At 44.6% G+C, this 23,448-nt stretch overlaps 2 long non-coding RNA genes across 2 annotated transcripts; both read right to left on the reverse strand.

Annotated features, from left to right (window-relative positions):
- Positions 1 to 2,608: 2,608 nt before the first annotated feature.
- Positions 2,609 to 7,284, reverse strand: LOC146756157 (uncharacterized). The gene is made up of 3 exons (XR_014937611.1): positions 6,965 to 7,284; positions 3,264 to 4,365; positions 2,609 to 2,774 (listed from the first exon to the last, which is right to left on the reverse strand). It is a non-coding gene; the product is annotated as an uncharacterized LOC146756157 (long non-coding RNA).
- A 7,262-nt stretch (positions 7,285 to 14,546) lies between these two features.
- On the reverse strand, positions 14,547 to 17,103 carry LOC146756158 (uncharacterized). The gene is made up of 3 exons (XR_014937626.1): positions 16,881 to 17,103; positions 15,742 to 15,813; positions 14,547 to 14,641 (listed from the first exon to the last, which is right to left on the reverse strand). It is a non-coding gene; the product is annotated as an uncharacterized LOC146756158 (long non-coding RNA).
- Between the last annotated feature and the right edge of the window lie 6,345 nt (positions 17,104 to 23,448).

A 23,448-nucleotide genomic window follows, 5' to 3' on the forward strand; every position in this document is an offset into this window, starting at 1 on the left:
CAGTTCCAACGGAGTCTTCTCGGCTTGTTTTAGATCAGTTTTTTTAACAGATAAAGAAAGGGGCTTTGAATTACAAAGTGAAATTGCAGAATGCATGATTCTCAACCAAACAGAACGGGAGGTGGGATGCAGGGTGAATACCTGAGCCAACACCACCTGCAAGCAATCCTTCAATATCTTAGGAATCTCTAGCCATCCCAAATCCAGTGTTGGGCTTGATCTATCATCTCTGCTGAGTTTTTAGCTAGCTGATGGTGAGCATCTTGGTGGAGATGGGTGAGCAGTCGGACTAGAGGGTCTTAATCAACCTTAAGGATCCTGTGATCAGAGGAACGTGAATGTGCTGTTAAAGGTCACAAGAGCTGCACTGCAGCATGAGCATACACAGCGAAAGGTTTTCAGTAGAGCTTCGGTTCATAAATGAGGACTGGGTTATGGAAAATAGGCTCAAGAAATAAACCAGAAAACAGATCTTAACGCCAGGTTCTGTGAATGCAGCCAGCTGAATTTCACAGATATTGAATTTCAATGACAATTTCTTGTGTTATTTTACCCTCCAGCTCCACCCTGAACAGGAACAGGTCAGTGACAAGCATTACTCCTCCAGGCTTGACCTGACAGTGCTTTACTTGTACTATGAGCTAATGCCAGGAAGAGCAGGAAAAGAGTTTCATCCACGTGCCTTCTCCTTCCTTAGTAAAACCAGTGTGAAACTGCAGCCACGTCAGGCTGAAGGAGACATCTCAGATGTCCTGCCTGGATGCAGGAGCTCACGTGTCAGAGGATGTCTGGCACGTCAAGTCTCATGGCAGTGCAGTGCATGACAAACTGCAACAACACTTTCCTGTGGGCTCCTTTGGGCACGAGGCCCAGCGGGTGACACACCTCTGGCTGCAGCTCTTCAGAGCCTCCCAGCAGCCACGTGATGCCCATGGGAGAGACACAGCTGACCCGCACAGCAGATGATTTACCAGCTCGCTCTGATTTACAGCAAGAGAAGATACAAGTGGTGATGCTGAATGGTGAAATACTGCGAGTGTGTGGCATAGGTATAAGATTTGTGAGCCTGAGGATGTTCAAAGTCAGGATGGACAGGGCTCAGAGCACCTGATGGAGCTGCGGTGCCCCTGTTCATTGCAAGGGAGTCCAACTAGCTGACCCTTAAGGGTCTCTTCCCTATCTATGAGATACACAAAAGCTGATTCTGCAGTAACCAAGCTACCAACAGCAGCTGTTTGTCTTACAGCTTGCCAACACAGATTTTAAAATAACAGCATTGATTACTCAATTGATAGTCACATTACAGTGCAAAGCACATGGAAATGTCCATCAGCTAATTCATTTAATTCTTTGGGCAGACCTGCCAGTATGAAATATTATGCTAACATGACAGAGAGAAGAAAAGCAAAATTAAGACTAGCTGACAAGCCGTGGCAGGAAGTTCTGCTCTCCATCAATTTAGTCCCATTATTCAATTCTGTTTGGAGATGTCTCCATGACTCTCTGGAGTTTGTTCTTTGAGAAGAAGCAATTAAGTAAGCTCTCCAATGCCAAAGTGCATACACTACTCTAGGCCTTTCTTGTTTCTCCACGGATCAACAAGGGTGACAAGCCAGCAGAAGATGATGAAGAGCCTCATCATGCAAACTCATGCATTTTATCCCCCTCACAGATGCACTGACAACTTACAGCATCATCCATTGAGACGTTGTGAATTTTCAGGGTGTGTTTCTTCCCCACAATGTGCAGTTCATATTTTTCACTGGCCTTGAGCTCCTTCCCATCCTTCATCCACTCCACAGTAGCGCCTGTGTCTGAAAGCTCAGCCTGCAGTTTGGCTTCCTCACGCAGCCGAGCGGAGATCTTTTCTACATCTTTGCTCTTATTGGTAAATCTCACTGCAGCACCTGTCAGGAGCAAAGGCCTCGTTAGTTCAATTGATATCAGGCTAACGTGGTCAATGTTTGCTGCAACATCTCTGAAAAAGTATCACCTTCTGTTCCTGCACTCATCATTGTGTCACTGCTGAGCAATTCAAGATATTTCATTTGGTCTTCTTGCCGGATTTACTAAGTAAAAATCAACCAAACATCTCCTTCTACTGATTAAGAATGCTCTAAACATGCTTCTGCAGAGGTTTCCACCCAATGACAAACAGGTCCTCCCATCATGAATGTTTATTTGTTCTATTTTGTCATGCAAAGCTGATTGATAGAGATATTATTGGAATGATTGCTCCCCTACTTCTAAATTATTCCAGTGCAATCAGAAAGGCTGTCTGAACCTGGAGCTGAAAGTACTGCTCTATGGTGATGCAGTGGTAAACCTGGTGACTGAATGCACTGGCCAAGAGCTGTGAACTGCAGACATTCATCAGCTGGCATGAAGCAATCTGGTTCAGATACCAAGCAGCTGGGTAGACTGGCTTACCCTACACTCAGTGCTATCATGTTTAGGTCATTACCAGGACTCACATCAGTCCATGGGATGCAATTTCAGGTATTTGGTACAGGAAGTGAATGCCTGCAGCCCCAGTTCTAATCATCAGATCACAGCAACTATGCCTTGACTGTAAGAGGAAAGGAGAAGGATCAAAGCAAATACCTCTCACTCTCATCTTGGTGCTGACATCAACATTTTAGGCAACAAATTTCACTTCTGCTCCACCATCATTCTTGGTGATGTTCTTTATGATTAGGCTGTGAGTAGTTTGGGTTCTCTTGATGATGCAGGTCTCGCTTTCCTGTAAGACTTTACCACTGAGGTACCAAGTGCTGCAACACATTGTTGTAAGATCAGTAGTAAACATGGCATTCCCTCCAGGTACAGCTTCACCAGCTGTTAGGGGGGATTTCACAGCCAGGACTGGTTCTGAGGAAGAACAACATGGATGTCTTAATGCTCTTTAGATGCAAGTCTGGTATCTCATTTAGAGATGGAAGATTAAATCATAGGTACATTTCTACTTCTCCCTTTGCATGAGTGCTGGAAGAAGCACTTCTATGCTTAAGATCTGTTACAGAAAGTTCTGCCTCTTGCACATGTGTGATATCAAAAGATAAGGATATTCATGTCTCTGTCACAGAAACAGAACTTGTATCACTTTAGTGGTAGCTGGAGGTTGACAGGAGAACTAGGAATAAAGGAAAGCCTTTGGTGTGTTAATGCACTACTATCCTTAAAGTCAAAGGAAACATCTTTAGGGAACCAACACAGCTGCTCAGCTCACACTGACCCATTTCCATTGGGGTTTTTGTGCTTACCAAGGTGCACGCTCCCTGGGAATTCCAGAGACGGGCTCTGTCCATGCGCATTGACTGCAGACACTCGGAACCGATCATCAGCCTCTTCAGACAGATTGCTCACCGTGAACTCTGGGACGGGGACATGAGACTTGTGGCACCTCACCCACGTGAAGCCAGTTAGTTTATTGCCTTCCACAATGTAGCCATCGATTGGAATGGGGGTTGCATCTTCGGAGGGGACCATGCCAGCGTCACTGAGGTTTCTGTTTTATTTTTCACCACGGGGTCAGCTGGGGGCTGGGTGGGAGGTTTTCTGGGAGCTGAACAGAAATAAATACAGAAATATTAGCATAAGGTCATGTAGGCTGGAAAAGACCTTCAAGACCAGCAGACTCAACTTTCAGCATGACCTACTGAGTCCCACCATTAACTACTGTGCTACCTGAGGACATACATGACAAGCTTATTCCTGCAGGTATTTGCATAGTGAATATATTCACCCTCTGGTTGCTTTGGAACATTTTAGAGGTTAAAATCCCATCAGACTTTTTCACTGTGTGCAGCCACTGATACAGGCAGGAGGCTGGGAATTACCTGATGGGCTCTAGTTACAGACTACTGACACAGTAAAGGATTGATTTCATTTCCTTTTGGCCATCAAAAAGTTTGGAGTCTGGTTTAAGTCATCCATCTAGACTCCAATTATAATCATATGGAGAACAGCGCATTTAGGAGAACTCATCTTAATAAACCTGAATGAAATCACAGAATCATAGGATCACGGGAGGGCTTGGGTTGGAAGAAACCTTCAAGATCATCCAGTTCTAAACACCCTGCCATGGGCTGGCTGCCCACTAACCAGCTCAGGCTGCCCATCACCCATCCAACCTCGCCTTCAACACCAAGGACAGGCATCCACAGCTTCTCTGGGCAGCCTGAAATGGAAGCAATGAGCCACATGTTGAAGATACTCAAACATTCATGACTGTAGAGAGAGCCAAATACTCCATACATATTGCCTGCCTGGTCAATGGTATTAAAATGCCAACAACAGACTCATCCAGCTCATGGAAAATGGTGTGAACATGGCGTACAGGATTCTTCCAGCATCGAGTTAGATCTGCAAAGTGTAAAAATAGGAAATCTCAATGCGATGCAATTTTCCCTCATAACATAAATAGACGCATAACTGTTTTGGGGTGCACTGTTACCAGCCTGTCAGTTGCTGTTGGTCAGTGCTAGATGCCAAAGGTCCCACTAACATAGCATGAAGCTGAAAGCTAGACGCTGGAATCAGATCTCCTGACCTTACCATCAGAAATTGAGATGTCATATTTTGCTCAGAGGTGCCTGCTTGTAGGAGGGACAGCTTCCGAGCTTTTTCTGCTCCAGGAACCAGCTCCAGCTTCAGAATTTAAACAGCAGTCAGAAATTAAACTGAGCTTTGTCACCTCCATCAACAGAAGGAGTGGTTGGGTGGTACAGCTTTCCAAATAACTTAGAAACTGGCACAACAATCAGATGCCTACCTTTTCTTTTTGAACTTGTTAATACATAGAGCTTAATAGCATCAGAATGCCCCAAGCACTTCAGATAACACGACAGCTGTAAACCCTTCTTTAAGGATTCCTTTGTTTAACCACTGAGTAACTGTAATTCAGTGGTGCTGGTGGGAGAAGGGAAGTCCTAATCTTCCCAGATGGTGAATAGAGTTGATGTTCACATGCAGACTGGTGCTGCAGCACAGCCAGAAACCACTCATTTGGGAAACACAGCACCAAGAAAATAATGGGAATAGCTTCATAAAATCAGGCAGCTTCACCCAAATTTCATGTCAGGTCCATTATTCTTCCTATTTTCAGGAAGAAAGGTTTTCCCTTTTTCTTGTAGTTTTATTTTCTTTTCCTTTCATGCAAGCAGCTTTGTAGCTTAAAAAATTGTTTTCTAATCACCTCCTGGTGTGGACAAATCACACAGGTTTGACTCCATGTTTTACATAGTTAGCATTTTATATTTGTTCCAGTATGGAACTGTACAGCCATAGAATGGCCTGGGTTGAAAAGGATCTCAAAGATCATCCAGTTCCAACCCCCTGCTATGTGCAGGGTCGCCAACCACCAGACCAGGCTGCCCAGAGCCACAATCCAGCCTTTCCTCATAGGAGAGCTGCTCCAACCCTCTGATCATCACAGTGGCCCCTCCTCTGGACCCACCCCAACAGCACCACAACCTTATTGTCCACAGAAAGCATATAACCCTCATTCAATTGCCCTTCCACTCAGCTTAGAGCACTACTAAAACCAGCATCTTCACCTTAGCTCATCACACTGCTGCAGTTCCTTTTACAAGGATTTCACTGGCAAAAATTAAATCAAAGCCATCACAAGGGATTTAGCACAGTTACGTGTTACTGGCTACGAGAGCTGTCAGCACAGTCACCTGTCAGGCTTTGCTGCTGTTCTATTTATGTAGAGGCACAACAAGGTTCAGACACCTCACAGTGCAATTCTCACTTGGACTGTAAAGAAAAAGGAGGCTTGAAAAGCAGCGTGTGGAAAACAAAGAAACAAGAATTAGAACAACAGTGGGGCCATGGCACTTGTAGGAATTGTTCTGCCTTTAACAGCAGAGCTTTTCAAGAAGTATGAGGGCATTGCAAACCAGACCAGTTTGGACAGATTAACAACTGCAAGTAGTGGGTTCCAAAATTCCAGACATGAAATCAAAGATAGAAAAACTCTTCACATTTTCATCTCTCAATTTTTCGTACATTGTGCATTACAGTGCAAACAAGTCTTCACATACAACTTGGAAGCTAAAGACAAGTCTGACAAAACAGACTGCACAAAAATGATGGATAATTAACAGAGCAAATTGCTCTTTCAAAAACAGAGTTTATGTCTTCTGGTCATAACACTTCAGAAGCCTCAGAGGCTTCTTCTCCTTTGTATATTTTCATTAATCTTAGATTTTGTTTTCATTCAATGTGACCTCACTAAACAAATATTGTCTAAGACCATGAGTATCACATAAATGTGCAGATCTCAAGCTGCTCACTTATCTAGTACCCTTGGCATGATGCTTTATTTTCCTCAGCTGATCATCTAGATTGTGCCTGTTGATTGTGCAACAACAGCCTGTTGGTCTCGATTACCTGTGAGAGGCTCTAACTTTGGCCAGGAAAAATCATTTGAGGACAAGTAATTCTCTTGGAATCAGTAAGGCAGTCTTCCCATTCTTTCTTACCAGCACCCATCTTACATGTTAATAAAGGATTCTGGAAATCAGTTTGAAGATCAAGAAACAATTCAGTTCAAGCATATGCAATCACAGGATTTGTACGTCACCTGCAAAAGTCATTTTATTCTATCCACAATCTCATCCTACATGCAGTTCCTTAGAGGGTTCCTTAGGCACACCAACCCCATGCTCCTATTACAGACCCTTGCATAAGACAGGTGATATATCTACAAGATTATCTACAGCTTAGACTATGAAAACAGGGAGTCTAGCTAGAGAAAATTATCTACCTGTGCTTCTGAGCAATCTGTTAACCACTCTCATACAGTTCAGGCCAATCCAAACAAGATGCAATGACATGTCAGCCACAGAAACAGCTTGATTTTAAGGAGTTTGTTTGGACAAGCCCCTGTTGCATACGGTGGTCAAACATGCATTACTTGGGGGCACATTGTATTTGATTTAACACATCCTCTTACCTTTGGCTTTGCACAGAGTCCAAAGTCTATCAGCTTCAAATTGTCAATCAGCAGATTTTCCCGGTGGATGAGAAAGCAGTCAGGAATGATTTCCACCCAAATGCCCAAGGAAACATCTTTTCTCTTCTCTTATTTCCTGCTGTGGACAGTGGTTCCCAGTCTACTCAAAGCTCGCTCGCTCTCGCTGTCTCAGAGATCTTCACTGACTGCTGGCAAGTTCCCATCTTCCAATATCCCAGGTGGGAAATACTAGCTTGTATCTGTTGGAAAGGACCTGGGGACTAGGAGGACAAGTGGTGAGAGACCACAGGCTGAATGCAAGCCAGCAGTGTGCTCTGACAGAAAAGAAGTACAACAAGATCATCAGCTGCATTAAAAAGCAGCACAACCAGACCAGGACAAGTCATTCCTGCTTCAACACTCACTGGACCACATCTACAATACTGTATCTGGTTTTTGGCCAGGAAGGATAACAACCTGAAACAAACTCTGAAGCAAGTTCAATGGACGACCTCCAGCCTGTGCAGGGGGCTGAAGCTCCCACTCAGAGAAGAGAAGCTGGGAAGAAAGATGTTTGTTCAGGGTGCAGAAGAACCTCATGGCAGCTACTCAATGCCTACGGGGTGGGGAGAGGGGGTGCGTATGCAGATTGACTGAGGCTCTGGCCAGCAGGTCACGATGGGATTGTGACAGGAAACAGTCATACACCTAAACAGCAGACTAGATAGAAGGAAATAGCTTTCCAAGCACTGAACATATTACCCAGAGAGAACATGCAGCCTCATCCCTCGCAGAAAGTGATGATGAGAGTGGGAAAAGCTCTTGAGAAACTTGGTCTCACGATTCCCAGAGCAGCAGGTTCAGGCACAAATCTCTACAAGTCACCTCCACACCCAGTTCCTGTCCAAGCCCATAAATCCATCAGCTTCTAAGCTGGAAGCCAGTTGCTTCGAAAACATACAGACAATGATTCATTTTTCAGAGGGGAAAGGTTCCTTAGAGAGAGGGATTTCATAAGATGCCTAGGAAAATGCTCGTGCTGTAATGATTTGCTTTACTGAGTGATACCAGCAGCTTAAAAAATGCCAAGCTCTAACCTATTGGTGAGGAAATATTCAAGCCTTCCAGTACCTAACCTGTGCTTCAAGACTTCAGTGACAGAAAATCCATTGGATGGGGCCAGAGGAATGCATCTCACCCCATACCCTCTGTATAGCCACCATTTGTTTAAAGGATCACTCTTCCTTGAGGCACAAAACTAGAGCAGGTTACACAACAGACTGACACCACAAGGGCTTCTCTCGAGATACAAACTGCAGCAAAGAGCATCACAAAAATGTGAAACCAACACTCAGATCAGATCTGTGTCTCTGCTCCGCTCATTAGGAGCATCATGTTTTACTCCCCTTTCAGAGGAAGATACTTCTTCAAGGATAACAAAATCCAGCTCAGCTACAGAACACAGTACCACATAGCAATAAATATCTCACATTTCCTGTAGGGAAAGAATCCTAAGCACAAGTTATTGTCTGAGTTTCACCTGGGACTGAATTATCTTCTTCAGTGTCTGATATAATACTACGTTTTCATTCTAGAGAAACAATGGAGATAGCGCAGTGATGCTTGCAGTTGCTGCCAGGCAGCGTTGTACAGAGCCACAGTCAATCTCAGCTGAGAGCCCAAGGAAGTGAGAAGGAACAGAACTAGGACAGCTGACTTAAACTGGCCAAAGGATATTCCATACTATATGACATATTGTGGAAGGAGTTTTGAAGGGGGTATAACTTCATGTAAATCTCTTCCACTACTAGGAGGCTAACTGGACACTGATTGGTAGGTGGTGAGCAATTGCTTTTGCATTCATCATAACTATTATCCTTTTCTCTATCTCAGTACATAATTCTATCTCAACCCATGAGTTCTACTTTGTGTTACTTCTCCCCCCTTCAGTTCTCTCCTGCAATCCACTGGAATGGAGTGGAGTACTGTAACTCTCTCTGCCAACAGAAAAATAAAAACACATTCATTATTATTTATGGAAGACTGACTGCAGTTCAGGCTCACTGGTTTGAGGTCTCTGGGCATAACCCTGACTGTGAACAGAAGCAATTGCTGAAACAGTCTGTCAAAAAAAGACTGGAGCTTCCTCTTCCAAAAGGCGGTCCTTAGAAACAATGCAATCAAACAGCTTCCCTGTAAGATAAGGTTATCTGAAAATGCATTTAGAGAGTATCAGAGAAAGATAAGTAAGAAAGACAGCACAGAAAGCAGAAACTATTTCTTACCTCTATGACTATAAATATTTCTTTGATGTCTCTCTTACGTGATCCAATGGGCAAACATGTTGATGACTTCAGTTCTTCATGGCATCAATTTCTGTTTTAGCATGAGGCAAGTCATCCTTAAGAGACCATAAAAGCAAGCGATGAAATAGCTAACTACTGTGACATACCAGGTACCACATCTGACTGCTGTGGAACAGAACAAGCACATATGGGACAGTACACAATTCAACATCAACTCAGCAATGACTGACATCACTCCCATAGAAATTCTGAAACAGAGCTGTGAAAAATGAAAAGTAAAACATTCAGCATTTTCATTGGCATTTTGGTAAAGTTGCTCTAATAATGTAACAATAATGTAATGTAATGTAATGATGTAATAACTTCCTCCATTTTAAAACCAGAGAATACTGCCCTCTGAACAACCAGCAACAAGATTTGTGGTGCTCTGTTAAACTTTTTCCAGCTCTACAGCATCTTTCAAAAGGCAATGGGACCAGTAGGCTGCATTCGTATGTACCATCCCACCTGCCCCCGTGTTCTTGAGAACTCCACAACTCCAACAGAAGATATTACCATATTTAAATGCCTTTTGGCTTACCCCTACAGTAACTTTCTCCATGATTTTTAGTGCAACTTTTTCACCAGTAAGAAGATGCCGCCCGAGTTTTACCTTGGCAAAACCACCTACAAAACAAAACACAGATGCTTAAAGTTGAGTGTGAATTCTTCTCTAATATAATATTACAATTTCCAACTGGTTTTAAAAACGAATTCCAAATTTATACAAATGAAACCTGACTTAGAGAACTGACAAGAGCTGTCAATCTATTCTCACATTAATTCTAGAGTGGTGAGACAGACTGTTAGGCGTGCTGTTTCTGTACAAAGATGACACTTACCCGTTCCAACTGTTTCATGGAATTCCTAGTACTTGAGAATTTCCTCGTAGTCACTGACAGACATCCTGAAATGTGCAAGAACTGAAGATCCTCCAAGCACGTGCAATGAGGAAGTGCCAGCAGTGTTCACATCCTACTTAGGACATATTCTTAGAGGCAGAAGGGACACTCGTGGCAGATCCAGCAATGCTCATCTTCTCACCAACGTGCATCCCCCTCTCACCCAGCAACAACAAAACACAGTGCATGAAGCTGGCTTCACTTAGGTTAACAATATGGAACATCCCTCAGGGCTTTGTGCCACAGAGCAGTAGCAGGGCTGGTCTACAGCTTGAGGAAGCAGTGGAAGCCTTTCCCTGTATGGTTACAGTGTCCCTGCACGCACCCCACAGCCAGAGCGTTGCAAGCTGAGCTGTCTTGATGTTTCTTGTACTCATCCCAATCTCTGCGAATGAAAACTCAGAATTCAGTCAAGGCGTTGATTGAGCACGAGCGTGCCTTTATTCAATAGGAAAAAGGAGGGGGTGTGAGGTCTGGAGGAAAGATGGGACTCATTCTCTGTTGTCTGACGAGAGTGTCTCAGAAGTCGTGCTGTTGCCCGGAGCCTGGGACTCTTGGCCTGATTCTACCTTCCCCCTCCAAGATGTTTGGCTTCTCCTCTGTAATGCTGACCTGAGCCTGCATGGTTGTGCTGCTGTCGGGGCACTCGTGCTGTGCTTGGGCTGGGCTGTCCTCGAAAGGCACTCGGTTCAGGCTGGTGCCTGAGGAGTCTGGCAGGCTCAGGTCAGCAGCTTCAACAGGTATGGGATGAACGAGAGCTTCAACGATGATGGCATTCTTCTCTTTATAACTGATGTTATACGGAAGGCTTTCATCTGAACTGCAGCATCCTGTGCTTAGTAACAGTTCTTCATTGATGGAATCACAGGATGCTGCATCGTAACATGCCTGGCGTCTTGGAGATATACAAGGGCTCGGGTCACCTAGGAAGGAGTAGACGCACAGCAGTTAGTGTCAAAGTTTCACAAGATGAATCATGAAACAGGTTCTTGACATTTGGCTATGCAGTGATGGTGGGCAGAAGCAAATAGGCTTCTAGCAACAGTGTCACTGTCTTGAAAGTGATCCACGTGCAGGTCCAGCTCTTGTGTTGACAAGAGACTCATTTGGGAAAGACAGGGGTCAACTGAAGATGTCAGGCACAGGCTTGAATGCCAGAAGGAGGTACAAGCCCACTGAAAGCATGAATTCTACCTGTGTTGCTGACAAGCAGTGATTTGAAAGCTGGATTTGCATGCTTACCTGCCAGGACCAAGACTTCTGCTTCAGAGGGCTCCCTGGCACTGCTCTGCAGTTGGCGTTTGGCCACAGGGGATGGTTTGCCCAGGCAGAAGCAGGAACACCAACTGCAAGCTGCTGACTCTGCCCTCTTACTGGGAGAACTCATTCTGCAGAGAAAACAGAGCATGCTGTCAGTCGTGGTGCAGGGTGAGGGAAGAGCTGCACCGAACCCTTGCCAATAGTTGCCTGTTCCTGTCAATGCCTGGTTTCTGCTGAAACACAGCTTAGAAAAGCGCTCTGTTTCAAACAGCAGAGGATGCTTCCATTCCTACAACTCAGCCCTCAAGTCCTGTTGGCTAAATACCTCTCAACGATGTCAAGCAGGGACATGGATCCCGAGAATGTTGGAGGCTCAGGCTGCTTCGCTCTCCTGTGGCAGGCCTTCAACAGGGAACGAAGGCAGGAGATGAACTTGCCCCGTTTCTTTGGCTCTGCGCAACAAAACAAAAAAACAAGTTCATTTCAGCCCTGGCTCGGTTGGACGACGCCGAGTGCAACACATTCAACAGAACACGTAACAACAGAAAGCATGTTCCAAACAAAGACACGCAAGAACGGATTTTCCCCATCCCTGGAGGTGCCCAAGGAGCTTAATGCAGTTCTCTTTCTAAGCTTGCTCAACTCGGGCATTAATGAACCCCCTGAAAGCCACGTTCAGACCCCATTTTACTAACCCGCATTGTCAAATGTAAAATACGCACCTGGCTTTGGCAATGAATGTAGGATGGACTCGGGCAGTTTTCCCCTGATGAGTTCCACGCACTCACCAGGGAAAAAACCAACCTGTTTTGGTTGGTTTAATAAGAACAAAAGACAGGTGGGCATTAGCCCAAGCCCAGAGCCAAAGGGAAGGTCCTCTGACACCGACACAGGGCAACTGTTTGCATCCAGAAGCCATCCTGTGCAGGCAGAGCAGCTCCAACCGGAGATTCCCGACTCTACTGAAGCTGTGCTCTCTAGTCAAAAATGTGTGCCTACCTCAAAGCCACGCTTGCCTCTCCAAAAGGGGCTCATCTCCTTTGGTGGCATATCAACAATGCACACGATGTCTCCAACCTGCAAAAGATTGAAACATCAATCCCAGCTTCAGCACAGCTAAAACAAAAGCCTTCTTCTACGACACAAACTATGAGAGTATTCCCGAGGCGTTCACACTCTATACTAATTCTGTGCACAACAAAAAGGAACGCCTGGAACTGCTTACCTCCAGAGAGAGCTCATCCGGCCCCTGGGCGACGTGGCTCCTAATAACATGGGCTGCCGCAATCGCTGGTACGTTTAAAGATGACATAGCACGCACCAGCTGCGGCTCCCGCATGTTATCAGCCTGCAAAACAGAGCACAGGCCGTGGTCAGGAGATGAGGACAAACCAGGAGGATTTCAAGGTGAGGAGCACATCTGCAAAGAAAGCTGCAGCAAATGCGCTCCGTCCTTATCAGGAGCACTTCAGAAGGAGCTGCACGTCTCATCACAGTTATTTCCCTTTCTGGCGTGCATTGCCAGGCCATGCAAAGATGCATCTCTCTCTACCAAGACTAATCAGCAATGGCACTGGCACAGACAGGTGGCCAGGCCCTTTTTGGCCCATTCTTTCCTGCAGGAGAGTACACCTGCAGCTCCTTCTAATGGCTCAACACAGGGAAAAAAGACCGGCCAGAGCTTCATACTGTACCTCCGTCGCCGCCAACTCAGGCTCACGGCTGATCCCACTGCACGCAGCACCCATCACAGCAAGTGTGAACAGCTGGAACAGAGCAGAAACACACTTCTGTTTTCTCTATTCACACAGCACAGTATGGACAGACTTCTTCAGAGCTACCCGCGCATACCCTGCGGCAAAACCATGCGGGGGGACAAAACATGGCACGTACCTGGCAGTGAGATCACCTCAAGCTATCTGCAGCAGTTCCTTGTCGCTTTGCTCGGATGAAATGAGAGCAAAAGCTGCACCGAGGCAGTGGGCGGAGGGTGAGGAGAGGAGAGAGAAAGAGCAGGTCAGTGAGCAGGGCTAAGACAGTCATGGAATAACACACACAGCACAACTGTCCCACCCACTTGCTGCAAGACATGCTGAGTCTCAGGCTACGTGATGCCTGTCCGCCCAGCAACTTTACAATGCTTCCACTACTGAGCAAAGACAATGGAAGAAGCACGGGACAGGTGCCAACTTTACTGATACCCCCTTTGGAACGTGTGTACCGGGGAAAATTACGTCTGATGGTCAAGAGTAAGCAATACGGTGCTGTGAGCTCCGACAGCCAGCAGTTCTCAACACCTCACTGCCCACCCATCCATCCCACGTCAGCTCAGCTTACCTACAAGCTGCTGCACACGACGGTGAGAAGAAAAAGCACTAAAGATACTAACTAAAGCCACTAACTAAAGGCACTAACTAACTAACGGCACTAACTAACTAACGGCAGTAACTAACTAACGGAACTAACTAACTAACGGCACTAACTAACAACAGTAACTAACTAACAACGCTAACTAACAACACTAACTAACTAACAAAACTAACTAACTAACAAAACTAACTAACTAACGGCACAAAAGGCACAAGAACAACAAGACAACCAACCACTCCGACCACTAGCTCACCCACAAAGGAACACAGAACGCACCGCTCCTCCCCTCATTCCAGCCGCTTATGACATCACCAACGGCCAACAGCCTGGTCCACCATGACCCCCCACAAGGCGGGGAGCCAAGACCACGTGGTCACATCTGATTCCAACACGGCACCACAACATTCCAGGACTCAGTGTGGGCTTGGAATTCTATCCTGGTGTGGCAGCGCAATGGGAGGTGTTAGGGCACAGCTGAAGAGCTGACAGACAACGGACGTTTCCAAAGGAGGGTGCCAGATTAACTCTCAGCATTCTCTTGCGGGGCTCTTAGGAATGCTTCAAACCCATTTTCACTGCCTAGCTCATTTCTAGAAAGTCCAGTTGAGAAATGCTCACTTTGTCTGGGGAACGCCTCTATGCATCATGAATGAAAAATAAAATAAAATGGGCACGCGACCCTATGAAACTTACCTCTCTGCTCTTGCTGTCAGCCAGACACCTCAGATGAGCATGACGTGTCCCTGCTCCTGAATGAAGATTCACCCAAGTCTGTGTTCCTCTCTGCTCCATCTCTGACTCTAAAAGAAACACAGACAGAGATGATTACAAGATCCTTTGTGCAGACGAAAGACAAGGGTGCACATGAATTCTGCTTAGCAAGAAATACTACATTCCCAATGGTAGTACTTGAATCCTCCTTTGGGGCTGGAGCTCAACAGGTCAACACATCAGAAATAACACAAAGTGCATCTGGAAGACGTGTCTCAAAGCCCAGAAAATCCAACACGGGAGGGGGCTGGACAGTGGACCACAAGTGTCCATTTCCATTGCAGCTCCCTGTAGAGAACAGCACCAATCAGCAGGCGTGAATCAATTCATTCACAAGCTGCACAATGACTCTGTTCTTTACATGATAAAGAAACACACAGAGATTCCTGACCAAAAAGTTGGGAGTTAATAACGACCAAAGAGGTTCCTGTTCCTACGCCTCATCCTCTCACCCCAACTCCTGGGTGATGCCCACAGACTTCAAGTCAGCTCTCAAATCCATTGAACTCCAGTCACAGAACTCCATCAAAAAGGATGTCACACATGTGACACTTACATACATTTTGCATCAGAAACAGTGACGCCAGCAGGAGCAGAGAGGTGACTGTCCCCCTGTACTCAGCACTGGTGATGCCACAACTCTAATTCTGTGTCCAGTTTGTGGCCCCTCACTGAGAAAAAGACACTGAGGCTTTGGAACGTGTTCAAAGAAGGGCAACAAAGCTGGTGAGGGGTCTGGAGCACAATGGGGCCATATGAGGAGAGGCTGCAGGAGATGGGAATGTCCAGCCTGGAGAAGAGGTGGCTCAGGGGAAACCTCATTGCTCTCTATAACTTCCTGAAGGGAGGTTGCAGTGAGCTGGGGGTCGGCCTCTTCTCTCGTGTCATTACTGATAGAACTAGAGGGAATGTTTTCAAGCTGCGGCAGGAGAGGTTCAGGCTGAACATTAGGAAATATTACTTCTCAGAAAGGGTGGCCAGGCACTGGAATGGACTGCCCAGGGAGGTGGTGGAGTCACCCACCCTGGGGGTGTTCAAGGAACGTCTGCAGAAATCCCTCCTGAAATCCTGACCTCTGCCACAGGTGGCTGAGTGACACAAAAGCTGTGTCCTTGGTTCCCGGCCTTACCTTCACATGCTGTTCATCTTGCTCTGCAGCTCCTGTTCTGAATAGTCTTCTTATATTCCCATGTGATGTATCCTGAAATACATCATTTAGTGAGTCTGAACAAAACATAAGACATTAATTGGAACTGTGAAGAAATGTTTTTTGCACTTTACTTGGAGGATGTTACATGCTATACCTTCTTTTCTCAATTGTAACACATGATTTTTTATAAAAAGAAACATAGCAAGTCAGCTCTTCAGTGTGCATATTGATGAAACTTGGTGAAATACAACTTTAGAAAAAGGTAATTTGAAAATTTAAATATTCTTATCAGAATCTCTGCTATTAGTTACCGTTCCAATGTTCTGATTTGATGATGATTCTCTCAGAGCTGTTTTGTCACTCGCCACCTCAAATGCACTTCAAGTGCTTTAGGAGCATCACTGGAATTTTGAATAAACTCGATATATTTTAGGAAAGCTGCTACAGATGCACGACTGCAGTACTTTGGAAAAATATAATCTTGATTGAACGCTGAACAGTGTTATTTAATTATAATCCAGGTAATTAAATTAATTAAACCAAGGGAATCACCTCCCAGTCAGTCAGCTCCCACCAGGGAACTCGCTTCCCTGCCAAGCAGATGCAACCAACACAAGCTGCTACATCACTCTAGGGCCCCACTGAGTCTTCCCAAGGGGTCTCCAAAGGCTTCCCTGTTGACTTCTGGGAACCTGGAAACACTCACATGGAAACCAGTGCCCCCTAATGTGCCCCAGAGGTTTCTCAGGGCCCTGCAATTAGCTCTACAGACATCCAGACATGCCCCAGAACAAGTATGTGTGCTGTAGGGAGCCCAAGAGACATTCCAGAGTATGCTAGTACTCCTCAGTGCACTCAAGGGTTCTTCACCTGTCTCTAAATATGCCATACTTGACTTTGTTTTCTCTTCTGGAGCTTAGTTCTCAGCTTTGCTTTCTTATGCCATTTATCATTCAGTTTAGAGATTATTTTAACTAAAATATTTTAATCCACCATATTTTCTGAAAACTAAGAATTGATCCCGCTCAAGGAAACAGAAGAGAAAAACATCACCCACAGGCTGCAGATATTTACCTCGACTTCTCTACATGCCTTCCCCAGTGTGCTTTTCAACTCACCTTGCACAGTGACCCTAGCTTTTGTTTCAGAGTCCTCTGTCTCACAGGTGTACTCCCCGCTGTCCTTGGCGGTAGAGTCATGGATGATCAGAATGGCCCCAGTTCCCTCCTGCTGCAAGTCGTACTTCTGGCTTTTTCTGATTGCTTTGCCATCCTTGTACCACCTGATGTTCACATCTGGTTTCGACAGCTCACGGCTCAGGCTGATGTCCTGCCCTGCTGCTGCTGTCTTATCCTCCAGCTGTTTTGTTACCTCAGTAGGTTTTTCTGAAAGAAAACATGCTTTTTGAGTAACATACACTTAGGGTAGGATGCCTCTCTCAAAATACACGCATCTACATGCTGGAGATAAGTTAGAGAGGCACTTGCAACAGACGCCATCCTACAGCCAGCAGTAATCTGCAAAGTACAGACAATAGAATTCCAGGCACCATTAATTCTCTCTTAAATCTACCCAATTGAGGATGGAACCATGTCTGAAAACTGCCTCTTCCTTCTCTCCACTGATCACACTGGGAGCCTCAGATGATGCTCTCAGATGCACATGTTCTAGATAGGAATTTGTTGTACAGCTAGATGATGTGAAGGCCATCCCTTCAGCTTATACTTAGAGGATATTGCTCCCACAGTTCCCTCAACAGATCATTCCTGATTTACTGTTAATGGAACAAGCTGTAGTGAGATGCCCATTTCCAACACTACCCCAGTGCTTTGGGTAGTTCTCACATTTGTGTCAAATGGTTCCTCCTTTTACTTATTTTTAAGAGAAATTCACAGTGCTTCAAGGTTCAAGTAGAAGGTTGCTATTCACTTTAACCATATTATGAGTTAGCTCTCATGACAATCTTATCAGAAGACAGTTGAAGGAATCAGACCCCAGAATCTCTCCCATCTCATTACCTTTCACAGACAGAGAGGCTTTGGAGGTTAGACCACGGGCAATAAAAACGACTTCCCCAGAGTCAGTAGGAGTCACACCTCTACCTCCTGGATTTCATTGTTTTTCAGCCGTTTGCTAATGCCAATATTCAGCTCTGGAAGATAAGAGATAGGTTAGTATGAGGTTTAGATGGAGAAAAGGCATTCGTGACCAATGTGAGTAGCAGTACTGGTGTTTGAACTCAGGATTTGCAGATCATGGCTGCGTTCCTCACTGATGTATTCTCTAAGACATTCTCCTCTCAGAATTACCAGAAAGCTATAAAAAAAAGAGACGTGAATCTCTTGGCTTTGCTCTGGAAGAACTACAAGGAGAGCAGCTCAGTCCATGGAGCACAATGAAGATTCAATGAGCTACAGAGGGAAAAACCTAACAGAGAGGACAACTCTAGGATGCTGCGTGAGAAAAAGGGTTTTGCCTACGACAAGACATTAAATGTTTCTATTAGCTAATTTGTTACCATCCTACCCCTACTGGTGTTCAAACCATTTCTCCATTTTAGGGATGTTTAGAAAGGAAACATTTCCAGGACATTCTTGACGTGTTTTGTGATTTTCATGGCAAAAGGAGATACATTTACTTCAAAAGCAATGGGAATTTTCCAGACATCACTGCGCTAAATTGCAGAAATACAGTTCTATTGTAGAAACTATTAAGGCTCGTGGGGGAATAGGTGTAAGACATAGTGACCACACTGAATGTGCTTTTAGCACTCCTTCACTTTCCACAGTACTTACCCTGAACGCCGACATTTGACTTGGCAACATCAGTGCCAATATCACAGGTATATAAACCTGCATCTGACTTCTCGAGGTCATGGAGAAGGAGACATAGGGTCTTCCCAGACTGTAGCAGCTCAAACTTGTTGCCAGAAGTGAGCACAACACCGTCCTTTTTCCACACTGGTTTGACCTTCTCTTTAGAGACTTCGCATTCCAATTTAATCACACCCCACTCCTCAACAAAAGCATCATTCAAACACTTCATGAAGACAGCAGGCTTCTCTGCAATTAAACAGGCAAAACAGAACAACGTGATACAGAAGTTGAGACATTTCCAGTTGTGTTCAGATTTTTAAAGAGGTATCAATAAATCTTTACCATTACTGACAACACCAATATAGAACCTAAAGTGGTTTCATGTCTGTTGACTGAATACGCTTTATGGAATTCTCAAGTATTCAGTAGGAGAATACAGGGAACAGGAGGGACAGCCTGCATTGCCGTGGGTGGGACTGATATATGAAAAAATTGGGATGTAGCTCTTCTAAAGCTGGAGAGCTGGCATTGCCCTCACGTGGAGCACAGCTCATACAGCAGGCCACAGAATTAAGAGGATAAGCTGCTGAACACTTTTGATTTTCCTCTTTATTGACTCCTTTTATCTATCTTCTATTTCACACATCAGAGGTTTACACTGGGGAAAAAAGATCCACCAAATGCAAAGGAAAGGAGAAAGAGGAAATCCTTCAAACTCTGAGCGCGTAGAGTAAAAGAGCTTAATTACTGGGGAGAGCAGATTAGAATCACAGTATCCTTAGAATTGGAAGAGACCCTTAAAGGCCATCTAGCCCAGCTCCCCTGCAATAAACAGGGACATTCACAGCTAGATCGGGTTGCTCACAGCCTGGTCATTAGTCATTCCAGAGGCAAAACACACACTGAATGATCTCTCCCTGCAGTCATAAATCCTTGGAGACAACAGCATTGACACTGCATGGCACTGAAGCAGTAAAAAAATTTGCTCCTGTAACTCTCCTTGTGTTAAGTAAAATGATGATAAAAAGCAATTGAATGCTTTGGCAGGACACCAAAACCATCCTCCTTCGTTGATATCTGCTGCAATGGAACCTTCCACTGGAAGAAAGCCCCTGATGACTTGTCACCCCAGAGAGGTGAGCTTTAGAAGCAGGATTGCTGCACAATGGAATGAACTGTCGCTCCTTAGCATCTCTTACATCCAGGAGGGCTGTGATCAGACCCACCTATCACCTTCAGGCGCGCGCTTTCTGACACCTTGTCTGACTTCACTGTCACTGGGCGAGCATCCTCAGGCTTAACCTGCTTCACTGTCAGTGTGCAGCAGTTGCCAACGTTCTTGATGTCATTGTAATTGTTGGTGTAAAGGAGGTTGCCATTCAGAAACCATTCCACGTCCTCGTCATCATGGGACAGCTCACAGGAGAAGACAGCAGAGCTCTCTTCTTCAATTTCCACATCCTGCAGGTGCTTCCTTACTTCTACATCGTGGGCTGTAGGGAAACAAGGTGAACTGTTACCACTGTTACTATAAAGCATACTGGGATGTGGTAGAATGGCTGGACTAGATAATCTTTGTGTAATCTTCTCAGTGAAGTTTATACATTTGCAAAGTTAGCAGGAGAGAACGGCAGAAATCAACCTCAAGAATAGAAATCTGAGGTGAAATAGGACATGGAAGAGGCCACCCTCCCTGCTCATACCTTCAGCTGTCAGCGTGGCCTCAGTCTCTGCAATTCCTGCCTTGCACTTGTACACACTAGCATCATTGGGCTTCAGCTTCAGAATCTGGAGCTCTGCTGAATGCTTATCCCTCTTGACCTTGTACTTCTCAGAGGGCTCGATGGGTGTGTGGCCCTTGAACCATTTCACAACCTTTGGAGAAGGCCTGAAGTCACAGGACAGGATGACAGAATGACATTCCAAAGCTGTCTTGTCCTCCAACTTCCTGGTGATTTGTAAATGGTAATCTGCAAAACAGGGGTGGAAGAGAAGAAAGGATGAGGACAATTGGAAGAAGAGGAAAGTCTCTTGCATCTATTCCATTCCAATTAATTTCATGTTCACAATGGTTCTTTGAACAACTCTAAAGATAAAACAAATGATTGTCTATAGGGAAGGTCATTGATTACATTTCTATAAAGTAATACTATATAGTATCTACCAAATGCAAGCTCCAGCTCTTGCTCTGTGCTTATTAAATTGCTCCCAGTTGAGGCTTTTATTCAAATAAGAGTGACTTGAAAATATAATAAGTACTTTAGGATGTGAATGGAGACTCTTACACTGGGGACAACAGGAGATAAAAAGCCTGCAAATTTCTTTCAGATAAAATCAATGACAAACTGCATCAAATTTAGGTGCTACCAAACTTAAACTTGTCTACTTCAGAAATACAATTAATTTCACCTGATTTAACTTCTTTGGTATAGCCAAGGACAAAACCTCAGCTCTGTAGATCTGAATAGTAAGCACATCATAACTATTCATACAGATCTTTTACTGAGACGCAGCTGTCTCATTTAGTGTCCAATGACTTTGAACTGGAAATGGAGCAGAACCTCCAGACACACACACAATATTTCAAAGACCCCAGTGAAGGAAGACTGTACATTAATTAATTCTCCATCTTCATGATGTAAATCAAGCCAGGATATGTTACCTCTGACGAGCAGATTGGCTGTGGATTTTGATTTGCCAATTGAGAACTGAATGGTGCCTGTCATATCAGTGGTGGTTTTCAGTATGGTCAGCCGGTGGATGGTGCCTTCTTGCTGCATAATCAAGTTTCTGCCAGCCTGTAAGACTTCCCCACGTAGATACTACTTGGGAGGTTTCATAGAAGGAATGGATATCTCGCATTCAAATTTGGCTTCTTCAGGCTCAGTCACATCCTCATCACACAGCTCCTTTACTAGATTAATGGATTGCTCTTTAAGAAGGATGGAAGGAGAGAAAGCAGAGATTTAGAAGGAATGTAAAAAACCCTTACATTATCACCCTACTTACTCACATCAGCATTACTGCAAATGAACACTACACCTATCACCTCAAAATGCCTTAAAACATCATTAAAAAATACTAGAAAGAAAGGAATGTTGTTAAGAAGTCAGACAATAAGACTGACAACCTGAAGAGAGCCCAGATCTTCTGATTCCCAGTCCAACATCCAAATCAAACCATGACCTTCCCATCCCGATATCAAACTCCTCGCATTACAAAATGGAAAAGAGGTTCAATGAAACACGGACATTGATAATTACTTTGGTTAAATACAGCAACTTAGCTCTGAACAAGTTTTCTCCTAGTAAAGGTCTCTGTAGCTCAAACGTAATGACTCTACTTAAGTGAAATTCATTTTCCAGAATGTTCTTGCCCTTATAATTGTAACAGTGGCAAAGCTGGGGACTGAACTCTTGAGTAGTATGCTAACTCAAATGTCTCCCTTTTCTTTATCGCACTTAACATCATATATATACCCTAACATTGTATATATTAAAAAAAGAACCCTGTGCTCTTTTACAACAGACAGAAAAAATGAAGAAAAAGTCAAGCTATGTTTTTTATCCCTCAACGTTCAAACACAAATCTCAAGTCTAGAGGTAGAAAATCAACCTCCTAAGAAAATAATCTGTTTTACTTAGCAAAAGTAAATCCCAAAAGACAAGGTGGATACTTTGTGGGCAGAAAGGTAGGTAGGTAGGAGTTTTTATTTCTGTGAAAGGTCCTGGTGGTGTTTAACTTCTTAGACATTAAAGCAAAGGATGTTAGCTGGTTTATAATATAAGATAATTTAAGCAAAATCGTCATCAGAAGCATAATTACCTTTAACTTTAAGATGGGCACGAGATTCTGCCTTTTCTGCTACAGATTTGATTTCTGCTGCATCCTTGACTTGGACACGTATGTAAGTCAGAGAGCAGGTCTTTCCTGAAGCAGAGAACCACAGAGTCACTAAGGCTGGAAAAGATCACTAAGGTCATCTAGTCCAACCGCCAACTCATCCCTACCAAACTGTGCTCTTGAGAGCAAACCCACAACTACACTTGGCTTCCTTGAGCAAAGAGCTCTGAGGCACATGGCCAGGCTGAGCATCATCCATCTGGTTTCACAGCATCACTGCCTGTTCTCTCATGTCAATGAAACCACCCATTCCATCCCAACCACATCCCACCAAAGCTGCTTAGTGCTCCCAAAGCGAATGCTCACCAGTTGATTCCAACTTGAAGGTCATCTTCTGGCCAGCAGCCTCGCAGATGTATTCTCCAGCATCTTTCTTCTCCAGCTGCTCCACAACCAGACGCCGTGTTTTGCCCACAGATTCCATTCTGAACTTTCTGGAGGAGGCAAGCAGTCTTCCATCCTTGTACCATTTTACTTCGGTTGGATCCTGTGCTACTTCACAGCTCAGGGAGGCACTTGCTGCCAGGGCAGCACGCACCTCTTTCTGCACCTTCTCCTGGTTTATAAACACAGGTTTTGGCTCTGAGGGAAGAAAAGAAAAAGTATTGACTGAGGGACTGAAATGAGACCATCTTGCAGGTTTTATGTACAGGTTGGAACAGGTTTAGGTTACCACTTGTGCCCAAACTAATAGCCTTCACTAGAGAATATCAGCTCTTCTGTTGAAACAAAGTGTCAAATCTAGGCAAGAAAGAACCCAGGAACTGAAGGAACCAAGAGGGTCCTTGAACACCAGTCCCATGGTTGCAAGTCACTATGCAAACATATTGAACCCAAAAGAACATCTGTCCTGCAGGCAACCAAAACCTGAGTTCCTTTTACTTCAGACCCACTGTGAAACATCAAAACATATAAACATGTGATAGTCAAACCACTGGCTGCCTTTTCATGACCCAGAACAGTACTC

This window comes from Coturnix japonica, chromosome 28 (genome assembly GCF_054131305.1).
Source record: "Coturnix japonica strain WE chromosome 28, WE-NBRP24, whole genome shotgun sequence".
Classification (NCBI taxonomy): Eukaryota; Metazoa; Chordata; class Aves; order Galliformes; family Phasianidae; genus Coturnix; species Coturnix japonica.